Raw genomic sequence first — 19,370 nt, 5'->3', positions numbered from 1 at the left:
AGAATATCCTTCGAGATGGTAACTGTGCATAACGGATATCCTTCTATATATATGACAGATCGTGATTGAGTATGGACAAAGGCTAGCCTGCCTTGTTCACTGTGGATAAAGTATATCCTTCCACTTATTCAATGTGCGCATAGAAGATATACACTTCCAGATAATGAGCATTGAGGAATTCCTCTAGTGCAAAAAGTAGATTCTTCCAAAAAGGTTATACTTCTAAGGAGTGAATATGCAAGAAAGGTACTTCTAGTTATTGACTGCAGATATAGGATATCCTTCCTGTTATTTACTTTGAGTAAAGGATATCCTTCCGGATAGTGAGTGTGCATAAAGTACATAATTCCAGATGGTTATTGTATATAAAGGATATCCTCCCAGACTACTGACAGTGAAAAAAAAAGGATCTGCATAAAGGAGTTCCTTCCAGACAGTGACAGTGCCAAAACGATATCCTTCCAGATAAGCGATTGTCCACAAAGTATGTTCTTCCAGAGAATGAGTGTGCAAAAAGTATGTGTGCACAAAGGATTTCTTCTTTCGTTCATGGGCTGCAATCCCAACGTTCACTCGTATCTACACGAGTGGTCTTTTACCTGTATGATCGTTTTTAGCCCGCCATGCAGGTAGCCACACTCCGACTTTTCGGGGGTGTGCATGCCGGGTATGTTCTTGTTTCCATAACCCACCGAACGCTGACATGGATTACAGGATTTGAATGTGCGCATTTGATCTTTTACTTGCATATACAAACGAAGGGGGTTCAGCAACAAGCAGGTATACACAAGATTTTTTCATTATGTTGACATGGGAGATCGGATAAATCTCCACCCTTTACCAACCAGGCGCCGTTACCGAGATTCGAACCCGGGACCCTCAGATTGAAAGTCCAACGCTTTATCCACTCAATAAAGTATATACTTCTAGATGGTAACTGTGCATAGAGGATATTTTTCCAAATGTGACGATGGAGTCTTCCGTCGGTCCGACGGATGAGTAGACATGCAGGTTTATCTGTCGGTGTGTCCTCATATGGGAGAAGAGGCCGATTCTGGAAGCGCAGCACTTCCCACAGGTGTTGCAAGGAAAAACGTCTCCAGAAGTTGAGCCTTGCTTCCTTCGCTCACGCTTCTCCTTAATGGCCACTTTATGCCGAGGATATTTCGTAGGCATCTCTGGTGAAACTGCTCAAGTTGTTGAATGTCACAGCGATACGTCGTCCATGTTTCACAGCAGTACAACAAGGTAGTCAGTAGGTTTTGATTTTGGTAGTGAGCCTGATGCCTTTGTTGTTCCACAGCCTGTTGTTCAGTCTGCCAAAGGCGGAGCTGGCCTTTGCGATGCGGAGCGTCACTTCTGCATCAAGGGCTCCGTTGTTGTATTGACTGTCATCGATCTTGATTGCAGGTGGAAGGAAGGCACTGGCTTTCTGTGAGCTAGCTGGTTGGTACATGGACTCGGTCTTGCTGAGGCTGATGTTGAGTCCAAAGCGCCTGCAGGAGGTTGAGAACCTGTCCATAACGAACTGCATGTCCTCATGGGTGTGTGCAGCAAGTGCGCAGTCATCAGCAAAGAGGAACTCTCTCATCAGTGCCTCAAACATGGAGTTGCCGCAAGTTGAAAAGTTTGCCATCTGTGCGAAACCGAATGTAGATGCCCCGGTCAAAGTCTTGGAAGGCGTCAATCAGCATGGCAGAGAAGAGAATGGAGAACAGTGTGGGTGCCAGGACGCAGCCCTGCTTCAGTCCATTTACCACAGGAAACGGATCCGACATGTCAGTATTTTCCTGTACTCTCGCCTGCATGCCATCGTGGAAAGACGCAATCATCTGGATTAGGCTCTCTGGGCAGCCGAACGTTAGGAGGATCTTCCACAGACCACGGCGGTTCACCGTGTCGAAGGCCTTAGTCAGGTCTACAAAGACCATATGGAGCTCCTTGTTCTGCTCACGACACTTCTCTTGCATCTGGCGTACGGCAAACACCATGTCACATGATCCCCTGCCTGAGCGGAAGCCGCACTGAGCTTCAGGGATGACTGTGTTGGAAACATAGTCAACCAGTCTGGTCAGTATGATGCGGGCGAAGATCTTGCCGGCGATGCAGAGGAGAGAGATTCCACGGTGGTTATCGCAGGATGTTTTGTCTCCCGTCCGTTTGTAAATGTGGACAATTGAAGCATCCTTGAAATCCTGAAGCTCTTAGGACTTTCTCTCCCACCAGGTGTTCTTCATCTCACGCAGCCTCTTCTGTAGAAGTTGTTTGGTTTGCAAGAACTGGTTCTCTCATCTGGCAGTCTTTATCGGAAATGTGATCCTGATGCCGTATATACAGTGTGTTCAGGAGCTTGGAGATTCCAGAGACGTTCTCGTCAAACCAGTCTTTGTAGCTGCTCTGTACAAAGTCGAGTGTGTCAGCTGCTGCTGTGTGCACAGTATCTCTAAAGGTGCTCCATTACTCTTCTACATCAGTCGATGCAGGAATTTGTTGGAGAGCAGCTTTGATTTGCTGCTGCAGCACGTCCTTGGTTATAGGGAGGCGGTGGATGTTCAGCTTCCTAGGGGGTTTCTGCCTGGCTGTTTGGAGCTTGCGTGCAAGTCTGATGAGGGCTCCCCCTGCCCTTTGGTCATCCTCTTCCTCCTTCACAGCCGTTAGGAAAGGTTTCCTCCTCCGCCTGGTCTGTCGTTGGGAGATTTCACATGCGGCAGGTAGTACTAGGTCACATGGTACCAGTAGCAAGGGCTATGCCCCTGACCTGACCTGAATGTATACTGTTCATAAAGGACATACTTCCATTTATTCAATGTGTGTAAAAGTTTCCGGACCGTGAGCGTGTATAAATGATATACTTCCGGGCGGTATTTGTGTATGAAGTATCTTTTGCCCAGTAATTGAAATGTGGAAAAAGTAGATCGTTCCGGATATTTTCTGCACATGGTCAGCCTTCCAGATGGTTACTGTTCCAGATGATAACTGCGCATAAAGGATATCTGAAGACGGAGGCCAAAGAGACTCGTCTTACTTTCAGAGCTAACCCTCCCTGACTGGCGTGTCCGAAATAATTATATTAAGAGAAAAAAAAAAGACAGCAAGTGTTAACCCTTTCACCGCCAAGCTCGCATTTATGCACAGGCGTGGTAGTGGACCGATTCATTGGTTATCCATGAACCTACTTCTCTTAATGTAGGCCATATTTTCTATACATCGCAGGGAGAATCTCTAGCTAATCTTAGTCACCGTCTTTTCTGTGTTCATACCACAAGGGAATTTTGTACTAAATTGACTGGCGGTGAAAGGGTTAAGTGAAAAAATTGTTATGTTGTTTTGTTCATCTTATGGACACAAATATATGTAACATGTTTCAATGTTGGTACAGCCTCCTGTAATAAAGTAAAAAACAATGCTGAACAGACACGAGAATGGACGCGTGATGTGATCATCGCTAGTTTCTTATTCATTGAATATCAAGCAGCACAAACATACACTGTCGTCTGAATTTTGTTACTGCAGTAGACAAAAACCGAATGCAACGCTCAGCAAAATCAGCCAAGTCTGTTCGCTGTTTTTGGTTCGAACATGCCTTCCATGAATATCGTTAACGGCACTGTAAATTGTAAATGGAGCTAACGACAACAACAACAAAATCACAGACACCGGAAGAACTGTTCATGTTCAGGAAAATGGGACCTAACATTGCAAATGCTGGATCTGTTTTGCGCACATGGGATCTGCTCAATGTGCTTTCTTAGCTTAGATGCTGCCGCGTCGTTCGACAGCTGAGGCAGTCGAGACGCTCCACAGTCCACGGTCTTAATTTGTGTCACTCCGTTTGCTTGAGACTGCCTATTGACTCCGTTTGCTGGTGTCACCCTATCGCCTGTTGACAAGTCTGGTCTGTGTGTCATGCAAGATCAGAAGGGGAAACTGAGGCTATCTGGCCTGCGGGGTATGCCTGTCGGACTTTTTATTTGAAGTTTTTGCGGTTATCAATCATTTTAGTCACATGACAAAGTCATGCCTTCTTGCCATGAAAATCTAGCGCCCATGTGTTGGAAACTGGTTCGATTTTGATCATTAAAAGTAAGAAAATTTGTTCCAAACAATTTTCAGGTCCTCCCACTTAGTCACAGAGCTTCTGGATCACTGAAGTAGGATAAGGCCACAACCTCTTCCTGAGCAAATTTCTGTTATCTGGTGTCACCGTTCTGAGTGACCAATGAGGAATTCAGCGTTTAAATGATTGTTCATGTGGTTGTGGCTTATCCCGAGTCTGATCATGTTTCCGCATAATCAGCACGTAGTAGGAATTTACAAATTTTACAAATGCTGCTGCATCCACTTCTGTAGATTGGTCTTGATGATTGTTTTCACCAGTTTTCTGGTGGACCTATCTTGTTTGCTATTGTGGAGTGCGAGGGAGTCAGCAGTCTCAATGCTCAATACAGTGCAGGGAATAAATTGTAGGGCGACAGCGTGGCTCTTGCAAAGAGAGGAAAGAGTGGAGAACAGGTCGTTTAGGTCAGTATTTTTGTTGAACTGTAAGTCGCAGGACGGACGGAAACTCGGAAAATTACGTTATGGGTAGCATGAAAGCTATGGGCTGCTGCTGTTTTTAGGGCCCCAGCCTGTCTTTTGACAGCAGTATATATGGCTCCCTGGACTTTGCGTGGCAGATCTCTCACAATGAAGATCAGGAACAAGGTTGGGCTCAACACGCCTCGGGGCACTCTTCTCAGTGTCTTCTTTCGACTGTATGCTCCATTCACGTAATCTCGGGCCTCCCTTTTTTTTCAGATACTGAAAGATCCACTGATATATACAGTCGGCCACACCACTCTTTTGGAGTTTTAGGCGGAGCCCATTTTCCCACACTTTGTCGATAACCTTTTCCATTTCTGAAAGCTATCCTCAATGTTTGGAACGGTGTTGATCATTCGTTTCATGAGCTTGTCAACACAACTGGTAAGGCTGATGGGACGGTAGCTGCTTTCGTTCAGTCCTTGCCCTTCTTGTATCCAGATCATATTTTTCTCGTCAGTTCTGTGGAACATGCCAATTTCCCAGCTGTTATCAAAGAGAGCGAGGAGTTAGGAATTTGCTTAGGTGCCGAGGTTTTCGAGCATCTCTTTAGTAATTTTGTCAGGGTTGGTAGCAGTCAGGATCGGGAGATTTCTTATCCTTCAAGGGTCTTCAGTGCTTCCTCCAACTCAAGGCTTGTTCATGTATTCTGGTGGATCTTGTTCGTCCTGGTGGTTCTTTAGCTCGTCATGAACATTGTTTCCTGTTTTCTAGAATCTGGATGTCGCTGATCTCATAGTTACATAAAATAATCTGATGCTTTTTCCCTCTCACTATCGCCTGGTATTTTTCAATCACGATAGGGGCTGACCTTGTGTCATTTCAAAGCTTATTTCCATGTCTGTCACGGTTCAGTTTTTCTGTTTTCTCCCTCCAACTCATTCTTGCAGCTTGAATGTAGGCCTTTCGACATTTGGCTGCACAGGCTTTAAGGGCAATATTGTTCTCTCCAGTTCTTACTTTCTCTCCTGTTACTTTTGCTCCTGTGGTTCCTCTGTCTAGTGCGGCCTGTAGTATTTGCGGGCGCCGCGTTGAAATGTTTTAGAGGATACTTTTAGGAACGCCTGGTTGAAGCGACTGGAGGCTGAATTAGTGTTATAAGTCATCTAACCTGATGGCTTTGCAATATTTGTCGGAGAGGCGTGAGAACATTTCCTATTCTGTTTTCTTGTAATTCATCTGGGGAAGGACTATGGGTTGCTGGGCCTGTATTGCAGACTGATAACCAGTAACACTGGCCAGACTGCCCACCAACTGGCTCTGCATCTTCCTGTTGATTTTCCGGGAACTGAAGGTCTTCAGTTGTAAAAACTGTCTGTTTAAATCCATCGACGTTGTGGGTCATCTGGATCATTCAGAAGAAGCATGTTGTTCTCAATCTACCAGTCCACTAATCTCATCTGCGGTCAGTTTCGTCATAACACCTGGCGTTCAGGTGTGTCTCTTGGATACAGGCCACATTAATGTTCTCAGCACATAGTCTCTCTGCGAGTGGAATCTTCTTGTTGTAAACACCCACTGGAGGAGAATGTCGAGAGTCTGATGTTCTTTGGCCAGTAATATTTACCCTCTGTCTCCGCAAAGGTATGGGGCGAGGCCAGTTGTCCCGTCCATAACACTTACCGCCGTTATGCGCCACAATGGCCCAGTACATCTGTCTTAGCATTTTGTTGTTGTTTGTTTCTGTTGTTGTTGTTGTTGTTGTCCAGTTTCGCTCTGGTAGGTGACCGGCCGGCCAAGACTGAAGAATATACCTGTCTTTACTTTTCTTCAGAGTTACTTCCAAAGCCTCTCCCTTAAGAGGGTATGACGGCAAGGCAGCGGAGGTCTGGAATCGGGGTTTTCCTTCCCCCAGATGGACTGTCTCACGAGGCTGACGAACACCATCTACCCGAAACGACTGGTTTTAAAGCCCCATTTACTTGCCTTCACCCAGTCATCTTGGCTCTGCCATGAGGTCAAGAGCTGGGCTTTGGCTAAAAGAGGCTATTTGAGACGCACGCCTTGGGAGCATTTTATAGAGCAGCTGGGGGCTCATCCTCACTCGGCTCACCCCCTGTATTCAGACTTCTGTTTCCCCTTTCCAATTTTTAAGTCCGAAGTATTGTTTTCTTTTCTGGTCACAAGGAAATGATGATGATGATGATTATCATCATCATCGTCGTCATCGTCATCGTCATCATTATCATTATCACCATTTTCTTCTTTCCAATAGTCTTCAGACCGTAGGGACACCACTAATGACCTGGCAACAAGTTCGGTTCATTTCATTTCCTGTTCCTTGACTCCCAGGGCGTCGCTCATACTTCGGGGTGTACGTCCTATATCATTGTTTTTTCTGTCTGCCTCTCCTGTTCCTTTCTGCTCTGTTCAGCGTTTATGTGAATCGTTTTGAAAAAGAGGGGCCAACTTGCCAAACTGTGAGTTTTCATACAATAGTTTAGCTGTTTATTTCCATTACAAATTTAGGCAAAATATCAACTTTCACTTTGAACCATGCATTATTCCTCTGATTCTGTAATAAATGTTGAACGCGAATAGGAGCCAACTAGCCCCGGTCTTTTTCCCATGGTCTGGCTGCCTTGTATTGCGATGTGTTTTTCGTGAGCAGTGGTTGCACGTGAATTTTTGCAGTAGTGACCACATATTCTCCCAGATCCATGTTTCCCCAGGCCGAATGTGTATATTTTTTATCATTTTTCTTCCTTTTGTTTATTCATTCATTTCTTCCTTCCCCTGATTTTTTTTAAACAAAGTTCTATGGTCATTGGAGGTCCAGATCTTGGTGCTTCAAGAGTCGATCCATCTTTCATGTTATTCATGGCACAGAGCTGCAACAAAATCGGAACTGCTGTGCACACACTGAACTTGTTCCACTTATACGGGACCTGCTCTTTACATATAGAACCTGCTCCGTATACGTGGGACCCGTTCTGTAAAATGTGGGATCTGCTCCATCTGTACACGCGAGACCTAGTCTGGAAATGTGGGACCACCATCCGTAAATGCTGATTCTATTGTGAATACACAGTACCTGCTCCGCGCATACGAGACATGCTCAGCAAATTATTCATAAGTCTGCTCCGTATACGCGGAACCTGTACAGGACCTCGTCTCGTACGAGACTTTTATTTTTGACTCCAACACATGACTATCAAAAGCCTCCTAAATGATAATTTCTCTTCAATATTATGTATTTTTGGTTTCCAAGTTTCGAATGATCTGCAGTGAACCTGATTCATTCTCATTAGACTCACTGTCTGGTGTAGGTGTTTTAAATGTAGATATGTTTTATTCTGATCGTGTGAATGATTCGATCTTTCTCGTGAGTCCATATAGATTTTTCTTTTCATCTCACTTTAGCGATTCAGTCACAGGTTAAATATTTCATCGTGCGTGTTTGTGTTTGTGTGTGATTGGAGTTTAGAAATGTTCACAAAAACTAATAAACCAACTGATGCAGATAGCTTGAAATAGCTAATTCCACAATGAACAAGACGAGTACCTCTAATGAAGCTCAGTCGTCTTTGGCCGACTCTTTTCCAACTTGTCCTGCAAGACTTATCACTGGTTTATATGCTTGTGTTCGTCAGTTGAACGTCAAAGTATCTCTCTCTGTCTGTCTGTCTGTCTCGTGTTCGTTCGTGTGTGCGTTCGTGTGTGTGTGTGTGTGTGTGTGTGTGTGTGTGTGTGTGTGTGTGTGTTTCAACAAATATTTCTACCAACTGGGCGAGAAAACGGTGTACGCACACAAACACGCACACACATACACATACACACACGCACACACAAAACTGGGTATCTTACTCGCTCACTCACACACACACACATGCCGGTGGACACACGCATTGACAAACGCATACAAGCACACGCAAATCCCACACAACTATGTTGACATAAACGAGTGTGCACACACGTAGAACTCCGCACGCACTACACGTACGCGCATGCACGCACACACACACTTTTTGTCTGTCAGTCTGTCAGTTTCTGTCTCTCCGTGTCTCTTTGTGTGTGTGTGTGTGTGTGTGTGTGTGTGTGTGTGTGTGTGTGTGTGTGTGTGTGTGTGTGTGCACATGCTCAAGTGCAAGGGCATACATTTGCCTGTTTTCGTTTGTGCATGTTCGATTCTGTACACGTGAGTATATTACGATCGTGTGTGCGCGCACGTGCGTGTGTGTTAATTAGTGGTATATCGATTTTGAAAGTTATGACAGTTGCAGCATCATTCGGTTTTACGAAGTCCTATCACTTATGTCTCGCTGACTAAAAACAAAACAAAAACACAACAAAAAACATGATTGAGTGTGTGTGTATAATTTCTTAAATGGCGTGGTTCGACCGAATCCATAATTGATAATAGTAATTATATTAATAGTAATAAAAATTTGTGCAGCACCTTGCAACACTCAAGCCACTTTACAATAACTGCAAAACGTAATAAAAGAAAGAAACAATAGTATGGTACGGTGAAAAACGCAAAAAGAGATAACAAGTAACCTGTCACACACACATACACGCACACGCACGCACGCGTGCACACACACATACACACACATACATAGGCTTACATACATATACAAGAAAAGGGATAACAACTAACAACATGTCAGAAACAGACACACATACACACACACACGCGCGCGCGCGCACACACACACGCGTGCGCGCGAACACGCACACACACACACATACAAGAAAAGGTACAGTATGTAACAACATGTTACACTCACACACACACACACACACACACAAACGCAAAAAGAGATAAGTGACATGTCACACACACATACACACGCAAGCACGTACGCACACACACACACATACACACACACACACACACACACACGGGGGGATAACAACTGAGTAACAACATGTCACACACACACACACACACACACACACACACACACATCATACACATCGTTTAATATCACTCACTCATTCCCTCGACCGCTGGGGTCGTTGGGGGGGACATGAGGAAGATGTCATAGCTCGCCACGCCGTTCTGTTGGCAGCTGTCGTGAGGAGATCTGGCATCGTCATTTTGGTCCATTCCTTGACGTTGTCAGACCAGCTTTTTTTCTGCCGCCCCCGTCTGCGCCCTCCCTCTACAGGATGGTTTTGGAGAGGGTGTTATGTCGTATGACGTGACCAAACCATGCCATCTTCCGTCGTTTGACAGTCGCCAGCAGTGGTTCTTGGGGCCCAACAAGGTTGCTGACCAGGTTCCGCACATAGTCATTGGTCTTGTGCTCCTTGTAGGAGATGTGTAGTAGTCTCCTCAAGCACTTGGTTTCGAATGCTTGGATTCTTCTTTCTGTTTCTGCCATCAGTGTCCATGTCTTACATCCATATAAGAGGATGAAGACCACCAGTGACTTGTAGAGCAGGAATTTTGTGTGGAATCTGATGTTACTCTTCCATACCCTGTTCAGTCTGGCCATCGCTGCCGTTGCAGCGATGATATCACTGATAATGAAAAGACGCTAAACACACAACACAATGAAGTAATCAATCTGGACGGAAACAGTGCGTTCTTAAATCGTACGCAGGGAACCGGTTAAACAGGCTATTCCAGAAATTAGGCATTCTGTCTATTCCACACACAAGGATGCCTGGTTATTGTTCGGTCGTGCTTTATTTGCAAATTGCCTAGTTTGTAGACTAGGCAGCCACTTTACATAGTTTGTTGACTATGCAGCCACTATAAGTAGTTTGTAGACTAGGCATTCAGAGTATCTAACTTGTAACAGTACCTAATTTACACGCTAAGCACCGTTAATTGTTAAGTGAGCAATGGAACTCGTTAAAGTCATGTATCAGCCTAGGCTAACTCGTGGTGTTGGTGACTTTTTTAAATTTTATTTTTATATTTTATATAATATTAATACAGAAATTATTCAAAACTGGCTTGACAGCAATATTTTCATGACATCTTTGTAGCTTCTTTATCCATAATTTAAAGCAAAATGAGGACTCTTTCTGTGTCATAGGATTTTTATCCATTGAAAATAAAGAAGCATGAAAAAGATACATGATGGCAAGCCATGCAATAGTAGTCCCAAATTACCGTGCTACCAGTATGGTTACGGGAAAACATTAACCTTTTATTTAAGCATCAAGGCATGCACGTTCATTCTGCCGAAAAACAATCTTCTACCACGTTTATCTGCTGAGATACACGTATGTGTACATTTCTTTCATGACATGAAGGAATAAAACATAAATTACGTCACTATGACCTTCACCTTTGACCTAGGGCACATCTCACTCTCCCCACCCCCTTATCTTCCTCTCCACCTCCTCTCTCTTTCACTAACAGAGAGATGAGGTGGGGGTGGGTAGTGTTTCCACCATTGAGTATACTATCGGAAGTCGTGAATGTCTTTATCTGTCACTGTGATGATCATGATGATAGGTACTCTTTGATGATGGTGATGTGATGATGATGATGATGATGATGATGATGATGATGACTGGATAATGATGATGATGGTGAACAATGATGATGGAGTCTCCCGTCGGTCCGACGGATGAGTAGGCAGGCAGGCCTATCTGTCGGTGTGTGTCCTCATATGGGAGAAGAGGCCGATTCTGGATGCGCAACACTTCCCACAGGTGTTGCAAGGGAAAACATCTCCAGAAGTTGAGCCCTGCTTCCTTCGCTCACTCTTCTCCTTAATGGCCAGCGTTCTCTTGTTTTCAAACGTCTTTATGCCACTAGAGCACAGCATCCTCCAGGGAGAGCGGTCAAGGGCATCAGTTTCCCAGGAAGCGATGTCTATGTCACACGCTTTGAGGTTTGTCTTCAAGGTGCCCTTGAAGCGCTTGCAGGGTCTTCCAAGTTCACGGTGGCCTTCCTTCAGCTGGCCATACAAAAGCATCTTCGGGATCCTGCTGTCTGTCATGCGGACAACGTGTCCTGTCCAGCGTAGCTGGCACTGGATCAGCAGGCTTTCGATGCTGGGCAGGCCGCTCCTCTCTAGGACCTGGAGGTTGGAGACCCTGTCTTACCACTTTATGCCGAGGATCTTTCATAGGCATCTCTGGTGAAACTGCTCAAGTTGTTGAATGTCACGGCGATGCGTCGTCCATGTTTCACAGCAGTACAACAAGGTGGTCAACACAACAGCTCTGTAGGTTTTCATTTTGGTTCTGAGCCTGATGCCTTTGTTGTTCCACAGCCTGTTGTTGAGTCTGCCAAAGGCGGAGCTGGCCTTGGCGATGCGCAGCGTCACTTCTGCATCAAGGGCTCCGTTGCTGCATAGGGTGCTGCCCAGGTAGCAAAACTTGTCGACTGACTTGATCTCTGTGTCAGTGATCTTGATTGCAGATGGGGGGGAGGCACTGGCGTTCTGTGAGCTAGCTGGTTGGTACATGGACTCGGTCTTGCTGAGGCTGATGGTGAGTCCAAAGCGTCTGCAGGAGGTTGAGAACCTGTCCATAAAGAACTGCATATCCTCATGGGTGTGTGCAGCAAGCGCGCAGTCATCAGCGAAGAGGAACTCTCTCATCAGTGCCTCAAACACCCTGGACCTGGCGTGGAGTTGCCGCAAGTTGAAAAGTTTGCCATATGTGCGAAACTCAATGTAGATGCCCCGGTCACAGTCTTGGAAGGCGTCAATCAGCATGGCAGAGAAGAAAATGGAGAACAGTGTGGGTGCCAGGACGCAGCCCTGCTTCAGTCCATTTACCACAGGAAACGGATCCGACATGTCAGTATTTTCCTGTACTCTCGCCTGCATGCCATCGTAGAATGACGAAATCAGCTGGATTAGGCTCTCTGGCTGTTCACCGTATCGAAGGCCTTAGTCAGGTCTACAAAGACCATGTGGAGCTCCTTGTTCTGCTCACGGCACTTCTCTTGCATCTGGCGTACGGCAAACACAATGCCACATGTTCCCCTGCCTGAGCGGAAGCTGCACTGTGCTTCAGGGATGACTGTGTTGGAGACATGGTCAACCAGTCTGTTCAGTATGATGCGGACGAAGATCTTGCCGGCGATGCAGAGAGATTCCACGGTGGTTATCGCAGGATGTTTTGTCTCCCTTCCGTTTGTAAATATGGACAATAGAAGCATCCTTGAAATCCTGGGGGACCTCCCCTCTCTCCCAGATAGACTGGAACAGGGCGGTCAGCTTGTCTGTCAGCACCTCGCCTCCATTCTTGTATATGTCAGCCTGGATTCCATCCACTCCTGGTGCTTTTCCTGACGTTGTCAGCTTCAGGGCCTTCTGGGTCTTGACCTTGGTGGGAGGGGCAGCTAGCGAGTCATTGACTGGTAGCTGTGGGAGGGCTGCAATTGCCTCGTCAGATACGGATGAGTCCCTGTTGAGGAGGATGTTGAAATGCTCTGCCCAGCGGGCAAGGATGTCTTTCTTGTCTGTCAGGAGGATAGGGGTGATGATAATGAAAGCGATTATGATCCTTATGATAATAGGATTCTTATGATAATCCTTTCCAATTCAGCCTTATACCGTCAACCGTGTATGTCTGTGTCACTGTGATGATGATATTGATGATGTCGATAATGATCATGATGATGAGAATGATGGTGGCTGTTGTAGTTATAGATCAGTTTTAGACGTTTATATATATATAGCCAGATATAGTTATAGTCTAATATATATATATATATATATATTATCATATGTATATATATTATTTTATATATGTGTTATCAGAACATCGGTCAGTAGCTTGAGCATTCATACAAACAAACTAACGCATTATATCACGTGAAATAGTGTTGCAGCGACAGTATTTATGTGAAATTTATACGACACCGGTGCTAACTCCCCCCCCCCCCCCCCCCCGTCCACCTTTCACTTCAGACAGGTTTGAGAGGCAAAGTGATAAGCTGACGTATCTGGCACCATCTCCAGCACTGTGTGGACACTGGGAGCCTGACGTGGAAGAAGTCTCTCGACCGAGTCTTGACATAGAAGAATGAAGCTGAAACACCCTTGCAAGTACGGTGAATATCCTGGTGGTCGAATTAAGAAAAGTTGGGGAGGTGGAGAGCCAGGAGAAGAAACCCAGAGTCTGACACACACACACACACACACACCACAATTTTCAAAACAGAAAAAGCCGTACATCTTCCAAAGATGCACAAAGACAAAAACAAAAAGAACCAGGGGGTGGGAAAGAAGAAAGGAGTGACAGGCCAAAACGTAAAAAAGGGATGGGACTGCACGTTACCACCCCTACCCACACACACTACTGCCCCACCACACCCGAGGGACACGGGCGGAAAGACAACCTCGTGGCCTCCGCCAGAGAGAGGATAGTAATAGAATAGAATAGGATATGTTTTTATTTCCAAGTGTACCGGGGTCACAAGGAATGGGGTGGGGGGTGGGGGGTGGGGGATAGTACATTACAAGATATGAACATAAATCGAAAATCATACACAGACAGATACAGTAGAAATTAAGACACATACAAATGCATATCAATATAAGAACTTGTGCACACACACACACACACACACACACACACACACACACACACACACACATGTTTGAACAGGAGCTGCATATTACATGTGGATGTCTAGATCTTCAGGTAGATGGTTGTTGATTGCACAATTCTATTTATCATACTGGATTTGTTCGAGAGACAGGGCATTGACTGCTTTGGGGAAAAAGCTATTGGCGAAGCGATTGGTTTTCGTCTTTGTACTTCTGTACCGTCGACCAGAGGGGAGCATCTCGAAAATCCCAAAAGCTGGATGTGATTCGTCCTGTCTGATTGATTTTGCTTTTTTGAGTAGCCGCTTATAATATATGTCTTCTTGAGAAGGTAGATCAGCCCCGGTAATTTTGGTGGCAGTTTTTTTACGATTCTGTTAAGGGCTACAGAAATGTTTCCGTACCAAACAGTAATAGCAAAGGTTAGCACAATGACTGCTCGGTAGAAATCAACCATGATTTCTTTTTTAATTCCGAAATTTTTGAGGCGCCGAAGAAATTACAGGCGCTGTTGTGCTTTCTTGACAATTTTTTCCGTATTTTTCTCCCATTTCAAATCGTTGGAAATGATCAGTCCGAGAAATTTAAAGTCGCTGATGATCTCTACTTGCTTGTCTTGCGGCGGAGAGGTTCGTGTGGGATGGATGTACACAGCGATCAGCGTCACCGAGGAAATTTCGCGTGGGAGGCAGAAGGGTCGGCACTGGATGGTTAGGAACTCCACGTCAGGGACGCAGGCAAGCGATAGCACTTTGACATCGGAGCATCAGCGTGTGTTCACGAAAAAATAAAACTTAAATCAATCATTTTCTATATGTAGCACACACACACACACACACACACACACACACACACACACACACACACACACACACACACACACTTTCACTTACTCGCATGCGTACACAGTAATCCCCCCCGCGTCCCCCACCCCCCACCCCATCAAGTACTACTGATTGTGGGTGTGGAGGTGACGCTTGTGCTGATTATGGTGATAGATGTCCTACTATTCTAGTTCATTCAGTTGTTTTTTTTTTCTTTTCTTTTATCTTATTTATTTATTTTTACATTATTTCATCAATTAATCATAGATGTAAAATTCAACCCTTTCCCCTTCTTTCACCTCATCAGTACTTTTATTAGATGCCTCTCTTTTTGTAATACAGCCCATTGTTCTCAACGATTTGATTGTTTATAAATGTACCCCCCCCCACCCCCCCCCCCCCCCCCCCCCCCCCACACACACACACACCCCTCCTCCTTTTTTTTTATTGTTTATTTTTTATTTTAATTTATTTTTTCTAATTTATTTATCTTTTTATTTTTTTTAAATTTATTTATTCATTTTTGACTCACTTGTGTAAACAAAGTGAGTCTATGTTTCAACCCGGTGTTCGGTTGTCTGTGTGTGTGTGTGTGTGTGTGTGTGTGTGTGTGTGTGTGTGTGTGTGTGTCTGTCTGTCTGTCTGTCTGTCTGTGTGTCCGTGGTAAACTTTAACATTGACATTTTCTCTGCAACTACTTTGTCAGTTGACACCAAATTTGGCATAAAAATAGGAAAAAATCAGTTCTTTCCAATCATCTTGTTTAAAACAATATTGCGCCTCTGGGATGGGCACAAAAAAATAAAGAATGAAGCCTAATTATATGGAAACTGCATTTACTGTTATATTTATATTTTTTGTATTCTCTAAACTTGGCACTTTGATCTGATATTCGACCCAACAGCTAGAGCAGTCATTATTATCATTTTTGGCTCAAACAGGAACTTCTTTTGCTAAGCATGGAAGTTTTATTTATTTTGCAAACGTTTTGGTGCAATAGTAAAAAAAGGGAAATTACTCTGTAATGCTAGGGGAGTTGATTTGCTTTAAACTGATCTTTCTCATCTTAAACATTACATTTTGAAGTTATACTCAATACATAAAAAGCTTGAAAAAGAGAGACAAGGCCATCAAGACTCACTTATGATGCACTTTAAAAAAAAAAAATCCAAGCTTTTTATGTATTGAGTATAATTTCAAAATGTAATGTTTAAGATGAGAAAGATCAGTTTAAAGCAAACTAAGTTCCCCCAGCAGAGTAATTTCCCTTGTTTTACTGTCTGCACCAAAACGTTTCCAATAAACAAAACTTTCATGCTTAGCAAAAGAAGTTCCTGTTTGAACAAAAAATGATAACAATGACAGATCTTTTGTTGGGTCGAATATCAGATCAAACTGCCAAGTTTAGATACGAAAAATATAAATATAACAGTAAATGCATTATACTCAATACATAAAAAGCTTGGATTTAAAAAAAAAATGTATCACAAGTAAGCCTTGAAGGCTTTGCCTTTCTTGTTTTTCTTGTTATTTTAAATTAATTAATTTATTTTATATCTTTTTATTTTCTAAATTCTATTATTATGAATATTATCATTCTTAATCTTCTTCTGATTATCTCCCCCCGCCCCGCCCCCTTCCTTATTTTCTTTCTTTCTTTCTTTTAAATATCTATTTATTTTCTTTATTTATTTATCACTGTTTTTTATTTAATGTTTCTTCTTATTGCTATTATTTATCGTTTTATTTCTCTACTGTTGATTGAGTTATTCAGTAAGTTAGGTTTTAAGGAACTTATTTTTTGACAGTAGCAGAAAATAGACAATTGCAATTATTTAGGCTCTGGGTGAAACCTGGCTTTGTGAAATTGCATCACAACATGTACGTCATGGCGTGCTTGCGTCATAATAGCTGCGTAAGAGTGACCCTGGTAACATGTAAACAACTTATCCCTTTAGGAAGGAACGTGATCGTTCCGAAAATTTGGAATATTTGACAGATTAATGTGTTTGTTTTCTTTTCTTTTTTCTCTTTATATATATATATATATATATATATATATATATGTGTGTGTGTGTGTGTGTGTGTGTGTGTGTGTGTGACCAAGCGCTATGCTTGCTCCAATATTTGCCTCACGCACGAGCTGTATTAGCTTGCCTCACGCACAAGCTGTATTAGCAGACGACAGTTTTCCCTCCTAACCCGCGCACAGAATGTGTGACGTCACTCCGCTTGCATCATTTTGTCCTCGCCAGACCACCTGCTCGACCAGTGTCGCGTCGCGGTACGTCATTGGCTGAGAGCAAACTTGTGTTTCTGTTCCACCGTAATTAATTAATACCTCTTTTGTCAGATCAGTAAACTACAAGTATTATATACTGGCAGAATCGTCGCAATTCCATCTTTAAATCTATTCCATTTATGTTTGCCTACGTTAAACTGATTTAACGCAGTTTTTAATTTTCAGCAACGAGCTCGTTAAAACTGACCCTGTTCAGGTGACTTAAATTAAGATTATGAATTCATCTTAAATAACCAACACTTCATTTTATACTCATTATAAAGTAGGTGTTGAGCTCTTTCTTTTGCAACTTATCCGACGTAAATCGGTTCAGGAATCATTTAGAAATCTGTTACTGAACACCTTTAAACAAACACAGTTGTCATCGGATTTTCTGTGATTAGTGACGATCTGCTCGCAGCACACGTGACGGTTTTGCGGTCCGCTAAACTTGCATAAATTGGCACAGTGAGTGATGAGTGGTCATTTCATACCTGGTCAGTCATCTGACCAGAGCCTGCTCTCTCTCTCTCTCTTGCTGCGTCGAGCAGTGTGTTGTGTCGTGTGTGCCCCCACAACGGCTGACACCTCGCTACGTATTGCTGTAAGTACAAGTGTGTAGAATGTGTTGATTTGTAAATTGTATTGTTCGACACAGTACTTGTGTTCATATGAGTATGTTCAGTTAATTCTTTGTTCAGTTATTGCTTTGACATGTTAGTCACATATCGGCTATGATTGATCTAGAAATTGCCATGTCGTGATATGCTCGGAGCAGTTTCCATTAAGTCTTCTTAATGTCACAGTCAGTGACGTCTCTGGAAACAGATAGTTTGTTCCAGAATGTTCTGGTGAGTGCATAAAGTTCATTCACCACTTAATGGTTAAGCCATGATAGTTCTTCACTTACTACCTGGTCTATCAGTTTGCCAGTATTATATCTAAGCCACTGATTATCTATCTTGTTTGTTATTCAGGTATTATCTTTCATGCTAATATCAGTTGTACTGCTACAGTGCGCTCAGTACTCTAAGATGTGTGTAGTATTCTGCTGTTGTGATTACAAGATAGTGTTGGATTAATATCAGTTATGGGTTGAACCACCGTATATGTATCAGTCTGTTAATTGTAATTTAGTTGTCATGCTGTCTCCTATACGGCTTACTCCAGTATAGTGCAACATGATAAACTGATTCATTTGAGTCACTTTGACACAGCTTTACCTAATCTATACTGTCAGTGTACTTTCACCAAGTCAGCATCGCTTCAATCACTTTAACTGCACTATTTAAATGTATTAGAAATGTCATTTGATGTCAGCGTATGGTCTTCACACATATGCATTATGTTGTTGCGTATCCCAGACACGAGTGATAGTCTTTCCATGTAATAATTATGTATACATGTGCTTTATTCACTTGTGCCGACATGTTGTGCTTATGACATTTGTTTGTGTCATTCCAGGCACTGTCTTCTCCTAGTTGTCTTCTTCTCATTATTTCTTCTCTTAGTTCTTGTCTTCTTCTCATTACTTCTTCTTAGTCTTCTCCTTTAGTTTATAACTATTGTAAATAAACCAATAGAAAACCCCATTTGTGACTGGCCTCTATATGTTCCTGGCCTGTGCGTGGGATTTTGTCTATCCTTTCAATTAATCACATTTAGTTAAGTCTTTTGTGCCGTACCCTATTAGAACCACTCGGTACACAGCCACACACACACACACACACACACATATATATATATATATATCAAACAAAAAAACCATAGTGTGTATGAAGAAATTTGAAATCATGTTGTGATGGTCATACACATATTGTGAATTAACAATGATGAACAAGAGAGGCAGGGCTTTCAAGATTCACATGCGATATGCACTTAATTCATCAAAGGAATTAAGAAGAAAAAAAAGAAAGAAAAAAAGAAAAGGACAATCTACCAGCCGCTGTGGCGAAGTGGTTAGCATTGCGGACTGACGGCTGGGAAGACACGGGTTCGAATCCCAGCGGAGGTGGGTTTTTCGGCTCGTGGCCGGCTCCTACCCAGAGTTGAGTGTGCTGTGGGCTTAAATGGGGAGACTGGGACCACACAGTCGAGTGTCATCCACTTCAAGGATGCGTCTTCGGGTGTGTTGCTCTTGTAGCGTCTCACTCTTACGTGTTATTTACTTCCTTTGTTTAGTTTAGATAAGTTACTTCCCTTGTT

This window comes from Babylonia areolata, chromosome 3 (genome assembly GCF_041734735.1).
Source record: "Babylonia areolata isolate BAREFJ2019XMU chromosome 3, ASM4173473v1, whole genome shotgun sequence".
Taxonomy (NCBI): Eukaryota; Metazoa; Mollusca; class Gastropoda; order Neogastropoda; family Buccinidae; genus Babylonia; species Babylonia areolata.
Note: the sequence above shows the minus strand (reverse complement) of the source record.